The sequence below is a fragment of the Pseudophryne corroboree genome, chromosome 5 (genome assembly GCF_028390025.1).
Source record: "Pseudophryne corroboree isolate aPseCor3 chromosome 5, aPseCor3.hap2, whole genome shotgun sequence".
Classification (NCBI taxonomy): Eukaryota; Metazoa; Chordata; class Amphibia; order Anura; family Myobatrachidae; genus Pseudophryne; species Pseudophryne corroboree.
Genome location: NC_086448.1, coordinates 298,298,507 through 298,319,223, shown reverse-complemented (window position 1 = coordinate 298,319,223; position 20,717 = coordinate 298,298,507). Strand labels below are relative to the sequence as shown.

The 20,717-nt window shown below is 47.8% G+C and overlaps 1 protein-coding gene and 1 long non-coding RNA gene across 5 annotated transcripts in view; one reads left to right on the top strand and one right to left on the bottom strand.

The window, feature by feature from the left end:
• Positions 1 to 20,717, top strand: part of CNTNAP2 (contactin associated protein 2) — a 2,955,022-nt gene that overhangs the window by 2,763,201 nt on the left and 171,104 nt on the right. The gene's annotated exons all lie outside the window — the stretch shown is intronic.
• Positions 1 to 20,717, bottom strand: part of LOC134927663 (uncharacterized) — an 80,943-nt gene that overhangs the window by 50,603 nt on the left and 9,623 nt on the right. For both annotated transcript variants that reach the window (XR_010177703.1, XR_010177702.1), the window contains exon 2: positions 14,412 to 14,517. This is a non-coding gene — a long non-coding RNA (uncharacterized LOC134927663). The remainder of the gene's footprint in view (positions 1 to 14,411; positions 14,518 to 20,717) is intronic.

Here is a 20,717-nt window from a genome sequence, read left to right as displayed (position 1 = left end):
ATACTTCCCCCCGTCATCAGGACAAGTGTGTTCTGATGACAGTTGGGGGGATTACCTCAAAACGTTGCAGTACAGTAAAAACTGTGTTGAACAAGTCACATACAACCGACGTTTCGAGGCTCGTAGACCTTTTTTTCCCCTTATTCACACCTTGAAAAATGGTCTGCGAGCCTCGAAACGTCGGTTGTATGTGACTTGTTCAATACAGTTGCCGCTGTTTATTCTGTAATAATAAGATTTTACTCACCGGTAAATCTATTTCTCGTAGTCCGTAGTGGATGCTGGGAACTCCGTAAGGACCATGGGGAATAGACGGGCTCCGCAGGAGACTGGGCACTCTAAAAGAAAGATTAGGTACTATCTGGTGTGCACTGGCTCCTCCCTCCATGCCCCTCCTCCAGACCTCAGTTAGGATACTGTGCCCGGAAGAGCTGACACAATAAGGAAGGATTTTGAATCCCGGGTAAGACTCATACCAGCCACACCAATCACACCGTATAACTCGTGATACTATACCCAGTTAACAGTATGAAATATAACTGAGCCTCTCAACAGAAGGCTCAACAATAACCCTTTAGTTAGGCAATAACTATATACAAGTATTGCAGACAATCCGCACTTGGGATGGGCGCCCAGCATCCACTACGGACTACGAGAAATAGATTTACCGGTGAGTAAAATCTTATTTTCTCTGACGTCCTAGTGGATGCTGGGAACTCCGTAAGGACCATGGGGATTATACCAAAGCTCCCAAACGGGCGGGAGAGTGCGGATGACTCTGCAGCACCGAATGAGAGAACTCAAGGTCCTCCTCAGCCAGGGTATCAAATTTGTAGAATTTAGCAAACGTGTTTGCCCCTGACCAAGTTGCAGCTCGGCAAAGTTGTAAAGCCGAGACCCCTCGGGCAGCCGCCCAAGATGAGCCCACTTTCCTTGTGGAATGGGCTTTTACTGATTTAGGATGCGGCAATCCAGCCGCAGAATGCGCCAGCTGAATTGTGCTACAAATCCAGCGAGCAATAGTCTGCTCAGAAGCAGCAGCACCTAGTTTGTTGGGTGCATACAGGTTAAAAAGTGAGTCAGTTTTCCTGACTCCAGCCGTCCTGGGAACATAAATTTTCAAGGCCCTGACTACGTCCAGTAACTTGGAATCTTCCAAGCCCGTAGTAGCCGCAGGCACTACAATAGGTTGGTTCAAGTGAAAAGCTGATACCACCTTAGGGAGAAACTGGGGACGAGTCCTCAATTCTGCCCTATCCATATGGAAAATCAGATAAGGGCTTTTACATGACAAAGCCGCCAATTCTGACACACGCCTGGCCGAAGCCAAGGCCAATAACATGACCACTTTTTTCCACGTGAGATATTTCAGATCCACAGTTTTAAGTGGCTCAAACCAATGTGATTTCAGGAAACTCAACACCACGTTGAGATCCCAAGGTGCCAAAGGAGGCACAAAAGGGGCTGAATATGTAGCACTCCCCTTACAAATGTCTGAACTTCAGGCAGTGAAGCCAGTTCTTTCTGGAAGAAAATCGTCAGAGCCGAAATCTGGACCTTAATGAAACCCAATTTTAGGCCCATAGTCACTCCCGACTGTAGGAAGTGCAGAAAACGACCCAGCTGAAATTCCTCTGTAGGGGCCTTCCTGGCCTCACACCACGCAACATATTTTTGCCAAATACGGTGATAATGGTTTGCGGTTACTTCTTTCCTGGCTTTTATCAGCGTAGGAATGACTTCCTCCGGAATGCCCTTTTCCTTTAGGATCCGGAATTCAACCGCCATGCCGTCAAACGCAGCCGCGGGAAGTCTTGGAACAGACAGGGCCCCTGCTGTAGCAGATCCTGTCTGAGCGGTAGAGGCCATGGGTCCTCTGATATCATTTCTTGAAGCTCTGGGTACCAAGCTCTTCTTGGCCAATCCGGAACCACGAGTATCGTTCTTACTCCTCGCCTTCTTATTATTCTCAGTACCTTTGGTATGAGAGGCAGAGGAGGGAACACATAAACCGACTGGTACACCCACGGTGTCACTAGAGCGTCCACAGCTATCGCCTGAGGGTCCCTTGACCTGGCGCAATATCTCTTTAGCTTTTTGTTGAGGCGGGACGCCATCATGTCCACCTGTGGCCTTTCCCAACGGTTTACCAACAGTTTGAAGACTTCTGGATGAAGTCCCCACTCTCCTGGGTGTAGGTCGTGTCTGCTGAGGAAGTCTGCTTCCCAGTTGTCCACTCCCGGAATGAACACTGCTGACAGTGCTAAGACGTGATTTTCCGCCCATCGGAGAATCCTTGTGGCTTCTGCCACGCCATCCTGCTTCTTGTGCCGCCCTGTCGGTTTACATGGGCGACTGCCGTGATGTTGTCTGATTGGATCAGTACCGGCTGGTTTTGAAGCAGGGGTCTTGCCTGACTTAGGGCATTGTAAATGGCCCTCAGTTCCAGAATATTTATGTGTAGGGACGACTCCTGACTTGACCAAAGTCCTTGGAAATTTCTTCCCTGTGTGACTGCCCCCCAGCCTCGAAGGCTGGCATCCGTGGTCACCAGGACCCAGTCCTATATGCCGAATCTGCGGCCCTCTAGAAGATGAGCACTCTGCAGCCACCACAGCAGAGACACCCTGGTCCTTGGAGACAGGGTTATCAGCCGATGCATCTGAAGATGCGATCCCGTCCAAGAGGTCCCACTGAAAAGTTCTTGCATGGAACCTGCCGAATGGAATTGCTTCGTAGGAAGCTACCAATTTTCCCAGGACTCGCGTGCAGTGATGCACCGACACCTGTTTTGGTTTCAGGAGGCCTCTGACTAGAGATGACAGCTCCTTGGACTTCTCCTGCGGGAGAAACACTTTTTTTTTGTTCTGTGTCCAGAACCATCCCCAGGAACAGTAGATGCGTCGTAGGAACCAGCTGCGACTTTGGAATATTCAGAATCCAGCCGTGCTGTTGTAGCACTTCCCGAGATAGTGCTACTCTGACAAACAACTGCTCCCTGGACCTCGCCTTTATAAGGAGATTGTCCAAGTACTGGATAATTCTTTCGGCCATTACCTTGGTAAATACCCTCGGTGCCGGGGACAGACCAACGGCAACGTATGGAATTGGTAATGACAATCCTGTACCACAATTTTGAGGTACTCCTGGTGAGGAGGGTAAATAGGGACATGCAGGTAAGCATCCTTGATGTCCAGTGATACCCTGAAATTCTCCAGGCTTGCAATAATCGCCCTGAGCGATTCCATTTTGAACTTGAACCTTCGTATATAAGTGTTCAAGGATTTAAATTTTAGAATGGGTCTCACCGAACCGTCTGGTTTCGGTACCACAACATTTTTGGAATAGTAACCCCGGCCTTGTTGAAGGAGGGGTACCTTGATTTCACCTGCTGGAAGTACAGCTTGTGAATTGCCGCCAGTACTAACTAGAGATGAGCGCCTGAAATTTTTCGGGTTTTGTGTTTTGGTTTTGGGTTCGGTTCCGCGGCCGTGTTTTGGGTTCGAACGCGTTTTGGCAAAACCTCACCGAATTTTTTTTGTCGGATTCGGGTGTGTTTTGGATTCGGGTGTTTTTTTCAAAAAACACTAAAAAACAGCTTAAATCATAGAATTTGGGGGTCATTTTGATCCCAAAGTATTATTAACCTCAAAAACCATAATTTACACTCATTTTCAGTCTATTCTGAATACCTCACACCTCACAATATTATTTTTAGTCCTAAAATTTGCACCGAGGTCGCTGTGTGAGTAAGATAAGCGACCCTAGTGGCCGACACAAACACCGGGCCCATCTAGGAGTGGCACTGCAGTGTCACGCAGGATGTCCCTTCCAAAAAACCCTCCCCAAACAGCACATGACGCAAAGAAAAAAAGAGGCGCAATGAGGTAGCTGTGTGAGTAAGATTAGCGACCCTAGTGGCCGACACAAACACCGGGCCCATCTAGGAGTGGCACTGCAGTGTCACGCAGGATGGCCCTTCCAAAAAACCCTCCCCAAACAGCACATGACGCAAAGAAAAAAAGAGGCGCAATGAGGTAGCTGTGTGAGTAAGATTAGCGACCCTAGTGGCCGACACAAACACCGGGCCCATCTAGGAGTGGCACTGCAGTGTCACGCAGGATGTCCCTTCCAAAAAACCCTCCCCAAACAGCACATGACGCAAAGAAAAAAAGAGGCGCAATGAGGTAGCTGTGTGAGTAAGATTAGCGACCCTAGTGGCCGACACAAACACCGGGCCCATCTAGGAGTGGCACTGCAGTGTCACGCAGGATGTCCCTTCCAAAAAACCCTCCCCAATCAGCACATGATGCAAAGAAAAAGAAAAGAAAAAAGAGGTGCAAGATGGAATTGTCCTTGGGCCCTCCCACCCACCCTTATGTTGTATAAACAAAACAGGACATGCACACTTTAACCAACCCATCATTTCAGTGACAGGGTCTGCCACACGACTGTGACTGATATGACGGGTTGGTTTGGACCCCCCCCAAAAAAGAAGCAATTAATCTCTCCTTGCACAAACTGGCTCTACAGAGGCAAGATGTCCACCTCATCTTCACCCTCCGATATATCACCGTGTACATCCCCCTCCTCACAGATTATCAATTCGTCCCCACTGGAATCCACCATCTCAGCTCCCTGTGTACTTTGTGGAGGCAATTGCTGCTGGTCAATGTCTCCGCGGAGGAATTGATTATAATTCATTTTAATGAACATCATCTTCTCCACATTTTCTGGATGTAACCTCGTACGCCGATTGCTGACAAGGTGAGCGGCGGCACTAAACACTCTTTCGGAGTACACACTTGTGGGAGGGCAACTTAGGTAGAATAAAGCCAGTTTGTGCAAGGGCCTCCAAATTGCCTCTTTTTCCTGCCAGTATAAGTACGGACTGTGTGACGTGCCTACTTGGATGCGGTCACTCATATAATCCTCCACCATTCTATCAATGTTGAGAGAATCATATGCAGTGACAGTAGACGACATGTCCGTAATCGTTGTCAGGTCCTTCAGTCCGGACCAGATGTCAGCATCAGCAGTCGCTCCAGACTGCCCTGCATCACCGCCAGCGGGTGGGCTCGGAATTCTGAGCCTTTTCCTCGCACCCCCAGTTGCGGGAGAATGTGAAGGAGGAGATGTTGACAGGTCGCGTTCCGCTTGACTTGACAATTTTGTCACCAGCAGGTCTTTCAACCCCAGCAGACCTGTGTCTGCCGGAAAGAGAGATCCAAGGTAGGCTTTAAATCTAGGATCGAGCACGGTGGCCAAAATGTAGTGCTCTGATTTCAACAGATTGACGACCCGTGAATCCTTGTTAAGCGAATTAAGGGCTGCATCCACAAGTCCCACATGCCTAGCGGAATCGCTCCCTTTTAGCTCCTTCTTCAATGCCTCCAGCTTCTTCTGCAAAAGCCTGATGAGGGGAATGACCTGACTCAGGCTGGCAGTGTCTGAACTGACTTCACGTGTGGCAAGTTCAAAGGGCATCAGAACCTTGCACAACGTTGAAATCATTCTCCACTGCACTTGAGACAGGTGCATTCCACCTCCTATATCGTGCTCAATTGTATAGGCTTGAATGGCCTTTTGCTGCTCCTCCAACCTCTGAAGCATATAGAGGGTTGAATTCCACCTCGTTACCACTTCTTGCTTCAGATGATGGCAGGGCAGGTTCAGTAGTTTTTGGTGGTGCTCCAGTCTTCTGTACGTGGTGCCTGTACGCCGAAAGTGTCCCGCAATTTTTCTGGCCACCGACAGCATCTCTTGCACGCCCCTGTCGTTTTTTAAAAAATTCTGCACCACCAAATTCAAGGTATGTGCAAAACATGGGACGTGCTGGAATTTGCCCATATTTAATGCACACACAATATTGCTGGCGTTGTCCGATGCCACAAATCCACAGGAGAGTCCAATTGGGGTAAGCCATTCTGCGATGATCTTCCTCAGTTGCCGTAAGAGGTTTTCAGCTGTGTGCGTATTCTGGAAAGCGGTGATACAAAGCGTAGCCTGCCTAGGAAAGAGTTGGCGTTTGCGAGATGCTGCTACTGGTGCCGCCGCTGCTGTTCTTGCGGCGGGAGTCCATACATCTACCCAGTGGGCTGTCACAGTCATATAGTCCTGACCCTGCCCTGCTCCACTTGTCCACATGTCCGTGGTTAAGTGGACATTGGGTACAACTGCATTTTTTAGGACACTGGTGAGTCTTTTTCTGACGTCCGTGTACATTCTCGGTATCGCCTGCCTAGAGAAGTGGAACCTAGATGGTATTTGGTAACGGGGGCACACTGCCTCAATAAATTGTCTAGTTCCCTGTGAACTAACGGCGGATACCGGACGCACGTCTAACACCAACATAGTTGTCAAGGACTCAGTTATCCGCTTTGCAGTAGGATGACTGCTGTGATATTTCATCTTCCTCGCAAAGGACTGTTGAACAGTCAATTGCTTACTGGAAGTAGTACAAGTGGGCTTACGACTTCCCCTCTGGGATGACCATCGACTCCCAGCGGCAACAACAGCAGCGCCAGCAGCAGTAGGCGTTACACGCAAGGATGCATCGGAGGAATCCCAGGCAGGAGAGGACTCGTCAGAATTGCCAGTGACATGGCCTGCAGGACTATTGGCATTCCTGGGGAAGGAGGAAATTGACACTGAGGGAGTTGGTGGGGTGGTTTGCGTGAGCTTGGTTACAAGAGGAAGGGATTTACTGGTCAGTGGACTGCTTCCGCTGTCACCCAAAGTTTTTGAACTTGTCACTGACTTATTATGAATGCGCTGCAGGTGACGTATAAGGGAGGATGTCCCGAGGTGGTTAACGTCCTTACCCCTACTTATTACAGCTTGACAAAGGGAACACACGGCTTGACACCTGTTGTCCGCATTTCTGGTGAAATACCTCCACACCGAAGTGCTGATTTTTTTGGTATTTTCACCTGGCATGTCAACGGCCATATTCCTCCCACGGACAACAGGTGTCTCCCCGGGTGCCTGACTTAAACAAACCACCTCACCATCAGAATCCTCCTGGTCAATTTCCTCCCCAGCGCCAGCAACACCCATATCCTCCTCATCCTGGTGTACTTCAACACTGACATCTTCAATCTGACTATCAGGAACTGGACTGCGGGTGCTCCTTCCAGCACTTGCAGGGGGCGTGCAAATGGTGGAAGGCGCATGCTCTTCACGTCCAGTGTTGGGAAGGTCAGGCATCGCAACCGACACAATTGGACTCTCCTTGTGGATTTGGGATTTCGAAGAATGCACAGTTCTTTGCTGTGCTGCTTTTGCCAGCTTGAGTCTTTTCATTTTTCTAGCGAGAGGCTGAGTGCTTCCATCCTCATGTGAAGCTGAACCACTAGCCATGAACATAGGCCAGGGCCTCAGCCGTTCCTTGCCACTCCGTGTGGTAAATGGCATATTGGCAAGTTTACGCTTCTCCTCCGACAATTTTATTTTAGGTTTTGGAGTCCTTTTTTTACTGATATTTGGTGTTTTGGATTTGACATGCTCTGTACTATGACATTGGGCATCGGCCTTGGCAGACGACGTTGCTGGCATTTCATCGTCTCGGCCATGACTAGTGGCAGCAGCTTCAGCACGAGGTGGAAGTGGATCTTGATCTTTCCCTAATTTTGGAACCTCAACATTTTTGTTCTCCATATTTTAATAGGCACAACTAAAAGGCACCTCAGGTAAACAATGGAGATGGATGGATTGGATACTAGTATACAATTATGGACGGGCTGCCGAGTGCCGACACAGAGGTAGCCACAGCCGTGAACTACCGCACTGTACTGTGTCTGCTGCTAATATATAGACTGGTTGATAAAGAGATAGTATACTCGTAACTAGTATGTATGTATAAAGAAAGAAAAAAAAACCACGGTTAGGTGGTATATACAATTATGGACGGGCTGCCGAGTGCCGACACAGAGGTAGCCACAGCCGTGAACTACCGCACTGTACTGTGTCTGCTGCTAATATATAGACTGGTTGATAAAGAGATAGTATACTCGTAACTAGTATGTATGTATAAAGAAAGAAAAAAAAACCACGGTTAGGTGGTATATACAATTATGGACGGGCTGCCGAGTGCCGACACAGAGGTAGCCACAGCCGTGAACTACCGCACTGTACTGTGTCTGCTGCTAATATATAGACTGGTTGATAAAGAGATAGTATACTCGTAACTAGTATGTATGTATAAAGAAAGAAAAAAAAACCACGGTTAGGTGGTATATACAATTATGGACGGGCTGCCGAGTGCCGACACAGAGGTAGCCACAGCCGTGAACTACCGCACTGTACTGTGTCTGCTGCTAATATATAGACTGGTTGATAAAGAGGTAGTATACTCGTAACTAGTATGTATGTATAAAGAAAGAAAAAAAAAACACGGTTAGGTGGTATATACAATTATGGACGGGCTGCCGAGTGCCGACACAGAGGTAGCCACAGCCGTGAACTACCGCACTGTACTGTGTCTGCTGCTAATATAGACTGGTTGATAAAGAGATAGTATACTCGTAACTAGTATGTATGTATAAAGAAAGAAAAAAAAACCACGGTTAGGTGGTATATACAATTATGGACGGGCTGCCGAGTGCCGACACAGAGGTAGCCACAGCCGTGAACTACCGCACTGTACTGTGTCTGCTGCTAATATATAGACTGGTTGATAAAGAGATAGTATACTCGTAACTAGTATGTATGTATAAAGAAAGAAAAAAAAACCACGGTTAGGTGGTATATACAATTATGGACGGGCTGCCGAGTGCCGACACAGAGGTAGCCACAGCCGTGAACTACCGCACTGTACTGTGTCTGCTGCTAATATAGACTGGTTGATAAAGAGATAGTATACTCGTAACTAGTATGTATGTATAAAGAAAGAAAAAAAAACCACGGTTAAGTGGTATATACAATTATGGACGGGCTGCCGAGTGCCGACACAGAGGTAGCCACAGCCGTGAACTACCGCACTGTACTGTGTCTGCTGCTAATATATAGACTGGTTGATAAAGAGATAGTATACTCGTAACTAGTATGTATGTATAAAGAAAGAAAAAAAAACCACGGTTAGGTGGTATATACAATTATGGACGGGCTGCCGAGTGCCGACACAGAGGTAGCCACAGCCGTGAACTACCGCACTGTACTGTGTCTGCTGCTAATATAGACTGGTTGATAAAGAGATAGTATACTCGTAACTAGTATGTATGTATAAAGAAAGAAAAAAAACCACGGTTAGGTGGTATATACAATTATGGACGGGCTGCCGAGTGCCGACACAGAGGTAGCCACAGCCGTGAACTACCGCACTGTACTGTGTCTGCTGCTAATATAGACTGGTTGATAAAGAGATAGTATACTACTAATATTATATATACTGGTGGTCAGGTCACTGGTCACTAGTCACACTGGCAGTGGCACTCCTGCAGCAAAAGTGTGCACTGTTTAATTTTAATATAATATTATGTACTCCTGGCTCCTGCTATAACCTATAACTGGCACTGCAGTAGTGCTCCCCAGTCTCCCCCACAATTATAAGCTGTGTGAGCTGAGCAGTCAGACAGATATATAATATATATAGATGATGCAGCACACTGGCCTGAGCCTGAGCAGTGCACACAGATATGGTATGTGACTGACTGAGTCACTGTGTGTATCGCTTTTTTCAGGCAGAGAACGGATATATTAAATAAACTGCACTGTGTGTCTGGTGGTCACTCACTATATAATATATTATGTACTCCTGGCTCCTGCTATAACCTATAACTGGCACTGCAGTAGTGCTCCCCAGTCTCCCCCACAATTATAAGCTGTGTGAGCTGAGCAGTCAGACAGATATATATAATATTATATATAGATAATAGATGATGCAGCACACTGGCCTGAGCCTGAGCAGTGCACACAGATATGGTATGTGACTGAGTCACTGTGTGCTGTGTATCGCTTTTTTCAGGCAGAGAACGGATTATAAAGTAAACTGCACTGTCCTCACTAGTAAACTCTCTCCACTCAGTCTCTACACTTCTACAGTAACAGTACTCCTCCTAGTCAGCTCCAGTAAATCTCTCTCAGTCTCTTATAATCTAAATGGAGAGGACGCCAGCCACGTCCTCTCCCTATCAATCTCAATGCACGTGTGAAAATGGCGGCGACGCGCGGCTCCTTATATAGAATCCGAGTCTCGCGATAGAATCCGAGCCTCGCGAGAATCCGACAGCGTCATGATGACGTTCGGGCGCGCTCGGGTTAACCGAGCAAGGCGGGAAGATCCGAGTCGCTCGGACCCGTGAAAAAAAACATGAAGTTCTGGCGGGTTCGGATTCAGAGAAACCGAACCCGCTCATCTCTAGTACTAACTCCCTATATCCGAGGGCAGCAGGCAAGGCTGATGTGAGGTAACGGCGAGGGGGAGTCGCCTCGAACTCCAGCTTGTATCCCTGTGATACTACTTGCAGAACCCAGTGATTCACCTGTGGGCAAGCCCACTGGTCCCTGAAGTTCCCGAGATGCGCCCCCACCGCACCTGTCTGTGGAGCCCCAGCGTCATGCTGTGGACTCAGAGGAAGCGGGGGAAGAATTTTGATCCTGGGAACTGGCTGTCTGTGCAGCTTTTTCCTTCTTCCCTTGTGCAGAAAGGAAGCGCCTTTGGCCCCTTTGCTTTTCTGAAGCCGAAAGGACTGTACCCGATAATACGGTGCTTCCTTAGGGTGTGAGGAAACCTGAGGTAGAAATTTTTCTTCCCAGCTGTTGCTGTGGATACGAGGTCCCAGAGACCATCCCCAAACAATTCCTCACCCTTATAAGGCAGAATCTCCATGTGCCTTTTAAAGTCAGCATCACCTGTCCACTGCCGGGTCTCTAATACCCTCCTGGCAGAATGGACCTTGCATTAATTCTGGACGCCAGCCGGCAAATATCCCTCTGTGCATCCCTCATATATAAGACTACGTCTTTAATATGCTCTATGTTAGCACCATATTCTCCCTGTCTAGGGTATTAATATTATCTGACAGGGTATCAGACCCTGCTGCAGCAGCACTAATCATGCTGAGGCAATTGCAGGTCTCAGTATAATACCTGAGTGTGTATATACAGACTTCAGGATAGCCTCCTGCTTTTTATCAGCAGGCTCCTTCAAAGTGGCCGTATCCTAAGACGGCAGTGCCACCTTTTAAGACAAACGTGTGAGCGCCTTATCCACCCTAGGGGATATCTCCCAACGTGACCTATCCTCTGGCGGGAAAGGGTACGCCAGCAGTAATTTTTTATCGGGGGAACCCACGCTTCTTCACACACTTCATTCACTCATCTGATGGGGGAACAAAACACCGGCTGCTTTTTCTCCCCAAACATAAAACCCCTTTTATGTGGTACTTGGGTTAATGTCAGAAATGTGTAACACAATTTTTATTGCCGAGATCATGCAATGGATGTTCCTAGTGGATTGTGTATATGTCTCAACCTCGTCGACACTGGAGTCAGACTCCGTGTCGACATCTGTGTCTGCCATCTGAGGTAACGGGCGTTTTTTGAGCCCCTGATGGCCTTTGAGACGCCTGGGCAAGCGCGGGCTGAGAAGCCGGCTGTCCCACAGCTGTTACATCATCCAGCCTTTTATGTAAGGAGTTGACACTGTCGGTTAATACCTTCCACCTATCCATCCACTCTGGTGTCGGCCCCACAGGGGGCGACATCACATTTATCGGCATCTGCTCCGCCTCCACATAAGTCTCCTCATCAAACATGTCGACACAGCCGTACCGACACACCGCACACACACAGGGAATGCTCTGACTGAGGACAGGACCCCACACAGCCCTTTGGGGAGACAGAGAGAGAGTATGCCAGCACACACCAGAGCGCTATATAATGCAGGGATTAACACTATAACTGAGTGAATTTTCCCCAATAGCTGCTTGTATAAACAATATTGCGCCTAAATTTAGTGCCCCCCCTCTCTTTTTAACCCTTTGAGCCTGAAAACTACAGGGGATAGCCTGGGGAGCTGTCTTCCAGCTGCACTGTGAAGAGAAAATGGCGCCCAGTGTGCTGAGGGAGATAGCTTCGCCCCTTTTTCGCAGACTTTTCTCCCGCTTTTTTATGGATTCTGGCAGGGGTAATTATCACATATATAGCCTCTGGGGCTATATATTGTGATTATTTTGCCAGCCATGGTGTTTTTATTGCTGCTCAGGGCGCCCCCCCCCAGCGCCCTGCACCCTCAGTGTCCGGAGTGTGAAGTGTGTATGAGGAGCAATGGCGCGCAGCTGCAGTGCTGTGCGCTACCTTGGTGAAGACTGAAGTCTTCTGCCGCCGATTTTCCGGACCATCTTCATGCTTCTGGCTCTGTAAGGGGGACGGCGGCGCGGCTCCGGGAACGAACTCCAAGGACGGGTCCTGCGGTCGATCCCTCTGGAGCTAATGGTGTCCAGTAGCCTAAGAAGCCCAAGCTAGCTGCAAGCAGGTAGGTTCGCTTCTTCTCCCCTTAGTCCCTCGTTGCAGTGAGCCTGTTGCCAGCAGGTCTCACTGTAAAATAAAAAACCTAACATATACTTTCTTTCTAGGAGCTCAGGAGAGCCCCTAGTGTGCATCCAGCTCGGCCGGGCACAGAAATCCAACTGAGGTCTGGAGGAGGGACATGGAGGGAGGAGCCAGTGCACACCAGATAGTACCTAATCTTTCTTTTAGAGTGCCCAGTCTCCTGCGGAGCCCGTCTATTCCCCATGGTCCTTACGGAGTTCCCAGCATCCACTAGAACGTCAGAGAAATATATTTATGAGCAGGGTGGGGATCCTGGCAGTCGGGATCCCAGCATTCGAAATACAAGACACCGGAATTACGACACTGCTCGGATCCCTGACCGCTGGAATCCCCAAACGAGTGTTTGCCAGGCCCACGGTAAGGTAACATGCGGGGAGGGGGGAGTGGGGGGGGTGAATTAGGTTTAGGCTGCAGTGGGAGTATTAGGGTTAGACTGCGGTGTATATATATATATATATATATATGTGTGTGTAAAATAGCTAATTTATCCAAACTACCCGATACTCCCCTAGTTCTAACGATACATTGTGTGTGTGTGTGTGTGTGTGTGTGTGTGTGTGTGTGTGTGTGTGTGTGTGTGTGTATATATATATATATATATATATATATATATGTATGTATGTATAATTTTAGACCTTAGGGCCCCCCTGTCTTAAGAACCTCCGGGCCCCCCAATGCCTTAATCCAGCTCTGTGCGCAGGTGCCACACCATCGGAGATGTATGCAATGCAAAATTAGAGGAACCACAGCAGCTTCTTGCATGTGAAATATTTGGACCAATAGGAATATATGAGGAAGTTATTTTCAATTGTGTATTCGATTTTGCATTGCATTTCATAGGTGATTTTGAAAGGGATTTCCTAAACCAAATACAAAATCACTACGAAAAATTGAACATTAAATTCAATTTCAAAATCAAATGCAAATGCGAATATTAGTAAATGAGGGATTTGATGAGTGATTTAGAAGATTGATTTGATTCAATTTCATTCAATGTAAATGGGCCGTAAAATCAAATCCAAAATTGAACATTAGTGAATTTGGGATATGGTCATTAGATCGACACCACTTAGGTCGACAGTCATTAGGTTGACCAATATTGGTCGACATGCATTAGGTTGACAAGGTCACTAGGTCGACATGGTCATTAGGTCGACAGTTCAAAAGGTCGACATCAGTTTTTCACTTTTTAAAAAATTTTTTTTACTGTTTCATACTTTATGATCCACGTGGACTACAATTGGGAACGGTAACCTGCGAAGCGAGCCATGCGAGGGGACACGGTGCACTAATTGGGGCTCCCCATCACTTTACGAAGAAAATTAATCCAAAAAAAGTAAAAAAAAACCTCATGTCGACCTTTTGACCTGTCGACCTAGTACATGTCGACCTAATGACGACCATGTTAACCTAGTGACCCTGTCCACCTAATGCATGTCGACCAATAGTGGTCGACCTAATGACTGTTGACCTAAGTTGTGTCGACCCAACGACCCATACCCAGTGAATTTACCCCCTGGTCTCATGCATGCTCTAAAGCTGATACTGCAAGCTAGGAAACTGCTATGACATCAGTGGTCATGCCCTTGTATATAAATGTACCCATCCACACAATGTATTTCTATAAAGAAAGCCTGTTAGTCACTCCCTCTCTGCTCAGAGAAGCACCTGTGCCACAAATTAAGTCTGAGTCATGACACATTTATTTATCACTATTATAATATATTACAGTATGTGGCATATTACTGAGAATCATTCACATAATTTCCTGTCCCAGTGGAGCCTACATTTTCTGTCACGCAAACTCTAATCTACTAGATTGTAATATTTAATCTAATTTGTAAAGCACATGCTCTTACCATTCAATCAATCAAAGCTGCTCTCTCTTTAATCCCTTCATTGTTGTCTACTTTACATTAAAACTGTGGACGGATAATTTTGCTCATTGTCCACTGCGATGGGGACCTGCAAACAAAAAGAAACAGGTAACTTTTCTGCTAGTCCACATGAAGGGAAGTGACTGGGAGACAAATCAGAAACTGCCACCTTTTTTGAAAAAAATATTACATAGAATATGTTCATTTGGGTCTTTAAATCTCTATACTGTATTTCCTGCACAATTCTACCTCAAAAGAATCCCCTCTTTGAATCTACGTGGCCCCATAGAAGTTATTGCCTGGTGATCAGTGTGATCACATGGCATCAGCTCCTAAACTACAGAAGATCTTTCCTCAACCTGGCAACCATAAATTAAGGGGCACCCACATTTTAAAGATGGGGTCCTTTCTTTCAAATGATAGGGCCCTTTTACTTATTGATTGGTAATCATCTAATGGGGTGATAGGCATTTAATCTGCTGGGGTGCACAGATCTTCACCATAATGTGTTAAATAAAAAAGGACTTATTTAATGCAATAGGATTTCTGCTGTGACTGCAGCACCGTACCCGGACAGAGAGGGGTCCCACCTCTGCAGCTGTGAACAAGGATATCTGTATAGAAATGTCCTCAACAAAATGGCCACCACCATGGAGGAGACAAAAAAATGACAATATGGGCGAATAAATACAAGGAAGCATCACATTTAACATTGGTCAAACATAAAGCAACATTATAGGTGGAATTCAATTGTTTGAAAAGTCGGTTGGGTGTCTATTTATCCTGTCTATTAGATAGGAAAAAACAGACACTCAACTGACTTTTCAAACAATTGAATGCACAATCATGTCAGATCATCTACAACACTGGGAAACTGCGGCTGACAGCGGTGATTCAGGGCTACGATATATACGGTACGGTCTATATGGGGGAGATGTACTAAGCCTTGAAAAGTGATTCATTTCACAGTGGTAAAGTTCCAGCCAATCAGCTCCTAACTGCCATGTTACAGACTGGGTTTGAAAAATGACAGTTAGGGTCTGATTGGCTGGTACTTTATTACAATTGCAATTTATCACTTTTCGAGGCTTAGTGCATCTCCCCCTATGTATGAGATGGAGGTGGATGGGGCAGGGCTGGGGTACATGTGTGAGAAAGAGGTGGCTGGTGCAAGGCTGGGTATATATGTGTGAGAGGGAGGTGGTTGGGGTATATGTGTGTGTGAGTGAGGTGGAGCTGCCATGAGGGTATTTATATTTCATTCTGAGGTGGCTAAGGCAGGTCTAGGGTATCTATATGTGTGAGAGGGAGGTGACTGGGACAACAGTATATATGAGTGAGAGGTAGGTGGTACGGTATATGTGTGTGAAAGAAAGATGGATGGGACAGGGCTTGGTATATATTAGTGAGAATTAGGTGGCTGGGGTGTGTGTGTGTGCAGGGACGGATTGGCCTATGAGGTTACCGGGAAGGATCCCGGGAGGCCGACCGTACTGCGGGGCCAATTGCCGCACGTGGCTCTGCCCCCCGCATTAGAGATGGCTACTGACTCACTGTCTCAACACAGTGACTCGAATCATCAGGAAGTATGAATGATTCGAGTCACTCACTGTTTAATGAGTCGAGACAGCTGCAGCAGCAGCCTCTCTCAGCCAGAGGGAGGAAACTCAGTGTGTCCTTCAGTCAGTGTGTTCTGCTGTGTGTCTTTAGCTGTGATTGGCCAGAGGCTATACCAGGTGACACCCAGTGGGAGGGGGGAGGGAGCAGTCACGACTCACCAGTCAGTGAGTGCTGTGCTGCTGTGCCTGAGTCATGTCATGAATTATGATTCATCCTGAGTCTGCCAGTGAGTTGAGACAGTTGTACACTGTGTAGACTCAGTGACTCAGTGGATGGATCTGATTCATGCAGCATAAGCCTGCAGGAGGTGGAGCCCCTGTGGTACAGTGTTCTCAACTCACTGTTCCTGCTCAATGTGATTGTGGGTGGCAAACTCCCTGGAGGCTAGATAGTGGATAATATAATAAATACAAGCCCACCTAAAATCATCTAATTAGCAAAGTATGCAAAGTAAAAAAAAAATGTTTTTATTTGGTTTAGTTACAAACTGAATGATGTGTTTCATGGCTGTTAAGCTTTCTCTCCTCAGCCAGAAGTAATGTGCATATTCTGTAACTAGTATGCAATAAATGGTTATTTATAATATATCAATATAACAGTGAATCTATGTTAATATATTATTAACAATCAGTGCATAAGCAGCTGCCTCCCCCAGATGCACTGCACAATCACTGCAGCTGAATAACTCCCTCCATGAGTCCAGCACTGATCCTCCAGCACTGGCAACTCACTGATTCATGGAGGTCATTCCGAGTTGTTCGCTCGGTAAAAATCTTCGCATCGCAGCGATTTTCCGCTTAATGCGCATGCGCAATGTCCGCACTGCGACTGCGCCAAGTAAATTTGCTATGCACTTAGGATTTTTACTCACGGCATTTTCTTCGTTCTGGCGATCGTAATGTGATTGACAGGAAATGGGTGTTACTGGGCGGAAACAGGCCGTTTTATGGGCGTGTGGGAAAAAACGCTACCGTTTCCGGAAAAAACGCAGGAGTGGCCGGAGAAACGGGGGAGTGTCTGGGCGAACGCTGGGTGTGTTTGTGACGTCAAACCAGGAACGACAAGCAGTGAAATGATCGCAGATGCCGAGTAAGTCTGGAGCTACTCAGAAACTGCTACGAGGTGTGTAATCGCAATATTGCGAATACATCGTTCGCAATTTTAAGATGCTAAGATTCACTCCCAGTAGGCGGCGGCTTAGCATGAGCAAATCTGCTAAAATCCGCTTGCGAGCGACCAACTCGGAATGACCTCCCATGTGCAGTCTCTGCAACACATTCCACTACAAATGAGTCATGACTCATGTGCCGAGACACTGACTCGAGACACTTCACTGAACTGAGTCATGTGTCTCAACTCAGTTCAGTGAATCACTTTGCCCATGACTACCCCGCATAGCGCGTCCCTCAGCACTATATCTGGCAGCCGCCAGAACCTATCAGAGGCCGCAGCTTGGAGGAGCTCTGACACTGGATAGTCTGTCATCTCACGTGACAGAGCTCCTCCAGTCACCAGTAACAGTTCCCGGCAGCCGCACAGCTGTGCACACAGGGTGAGTCTGTCTCCTCGGTAGCGTCTAGTTTCTAACCCTGTCTCCTCTCCTGCTCTCTCTGCTACACTCCTGACCACTTCTCACACACACTCCACCCCCATCTGTTCCCTCCCCCACCCACGGCACCCCCCATCCCCCACTCGCGGTACCCCTCCCCACTCGCGGCACCCCCTCCCCCTCCTGCAGTATAATATGAGTAACGTATGTCGATGTGCGCTATAATGTGAGTAACGGTTGTCGCCGTGCTCTGTAATGTGACCCCACTGTGCGCTGTAATGTGACCCCACTGTGCGCTGTAATGTGACCCCACTGTGCGCTGTAATGTGAGTAACGGTTATCGCTGTGCGCTGTAATATGACACCGCTGTGTGCTATAATGTGCCGCCACTGTGCGCTGTAATGTGAGTAACAGTTGTCGCTGTGTGCTGTAATGTGACACAGCTGTGCGCTGTAATGTGAGCAACGGTTGTCGCTCTGCACTGTAATGTGATGCCGCTGTGCGCTGTAATGTAACGGTTGTCGCTGTGCGCTGTTATGTGACGCAGCTGTGCGCTGTAATGTCACGCCGATGTGCGCAGTAATGTGAGTAACGGTTGTCGCTGTGTGCTGTAATGTGACCCAGCTGTGTGCTGTAATGTGATGCCGATGTGCGCAGTAATGTGAGTAACGAATATCGCTGTGCGCTGTAATGTGACGCAGCTGTGCGCTGTAATGTGGTGTCGATGTGCGTAGTAATGTGAGTAATGAATGTCGCTGTGTGCTGTAACGTGACGCAGCTGTGCGCTGTAATGTGACGCCGATGTGTGCAGTAATGTGAGTAACAAATGTCGCTGTGCGCTGTAATGTGACGCCGATGTGCGCAGTAATGTGAGTAACGAATGTTGCTCTGCACTGTAATGTGATGCCGCTGTGCGCTGTAATGTAACGGTTGTCGCTGTGCGCTGTTATGTGACGCAGCTGTGCGCTGTAATGTCACGCCGATGTGCGCAGTAATGTGAGTAACGGTTGTCGCTGTGTGCAGTAATGTGACCCAGCTGTGTGCTGTAATGTGATGCCGATGTGCGCAGTAATGTGAGTAACGAATATCGCTGTGCGCTGTAATGTGACGCAGCTGTGCGCTGTAATGTGGTGTCGATGTGCGTAGTAATGTGAGTAATGAATGTCGCTGTGTGCTGTAACGTGACGCAGCTGTGCGCTGTAATGTGACGCCGATGTGTGCAGTAATGTGAGTAACAAATGTCGCTGTGCGCTGTAATGTGACGCCGATGTGCGCAGTAATGTGAGTAACGAATGTCGCTGTGTGCTGTAATGTGAGTAACGGTTGTCGCTGTTCGCTGTAATGTGACACCTCTGTGCGCTGTAATGTGACGCCGATGTGCACATTAATGTGAGTAACGAATGTCGCTGTGTGCTGTAATGTGAGTAACGGTTGTCGCTGTTCGCTGTAATGTGAGTAACGGTTGTCGCTGTGTGCTGTAATGTGACGCTGCTGTGCGCTGTAATGTGAGTAACGTATGTGGATGTGCGCTGTAATGTGACGTTGCTGTGTGCTCTAATGTGACACTGCTGTGCGCTGTAATGTGACGCCACTGTGCACCGTAATGTGAGTAACGGTTGTTGCTGTGCGCTGTAATGCGAAGCCTGCTGTGCGCTTTAATGTGAGTAACATTTGTCGCTGTGTGTTTTAATGTGATGCGCTGTGCGCTTTAATGTGACGCCCGCTGTGCGCTGTAATGTGAGTAGCGGTTGTCGCTGTGCGCTTTAATGGAATGCACTGTGTTCTGTAATGTGAACAACGGACATCGCTGTGTGCTTTAATGTGATGCCGCTGTGCGCTGTAATGTGAGTAACAGACGTTGCTGGGTGTTGTTATGTGATGCCGCTGTTTGCTGTAATGTGATGCCGCTGTACGCTGTAATGTGAGTAATGGACGTCGCAGTGTGCTGTAATGTGACGCCACTGTGCACTGTAATGTGAGTAACTGTTGTCACTGTGCGCTGTAATGTGACGCCACTGTGCGCTGTAATATGACACCGCTGTGTGCTGTAATGTAACGCAGCTGTGCGCTGTAATGTGAGTAACAGACGTCGCTGGGTGTTGTAATGTGATGCCGCTGCGTGCTGTAATGTGAGTAATGGACGTCGCAGTGTGCTGTAATGTGACGCCACTGTGCACTGTAATGTGACACCGCTGTGCGCTATAATGTGACGCCACCGTGCGCTGTAATGTGAGTAATGGTTGTCGCTATGTGCTGTAATGTGACGCCACTGTGCGCTGTAATATGACACCGCTGTGTGCTGTAATGTGACGCAGCTGTGCACTGTAATGTGAGTAACGGTTGTCGCTGTGCGTTGTAATGTGAGTAACGGTTGTCGCTGTGCGCTTTAATGTGAGTAACGGTTGTTGCTCTGCACTGTAATGTGATGCCGCTGTGCGCTGTAATGTGAGTAACGGTTGTCGCTGTGCGCTGTAATGGGACACAGCTGTGCGCTGTAATGTGACGCCGATGTGCGCAGTAATGTGAGTAACGGTTGTCACTGTGCGCTGTAATGGACGCAGCTGTGCGCTGTAATGTGACGCCGATGTGCGCAGTAATGTGAGTAACGAATGTCGCTGTGTGCTGTAATGTGATGCCAATGTGCGCAGTAATGTGAGTAACGAATGTCGCTGTGTGCTGTAATGTGAGTAATGGTTGTCACTGTGCGCTGTAATGTGACGCCGCTGTGTGCTGTAATGTGAGTAACGGTTGTCGCTGTGCGCTGTAATGTGACGCCGCTGTGCACTGTAATGTGAGTAACGTATGTGGATGTGCGCTGTAATGTGACGCCGCTGTGCACTGTAATGTGAGTAACGTATGTGGATGTGCGCTGTAATGTGACGCTGCTGTGCACTGTAAAGTGAGTAACGTATGTGGATGTGCGCTGTAATGTGATGCGCTGCAATGTGATGCCGCTGTGCACTGTAATGTGAGTAACGTATGTGGATGTGCACTGTAATGTGATGCCGCTGTGCGCTGTAATGTGAGTAACGTATGTGGATGTGCACTGTAATGTGATGCCGCTGTGCACTGTAATGTGAGTAACGTATGTGGATGTGCACTGTAATGTGATGCCGCTG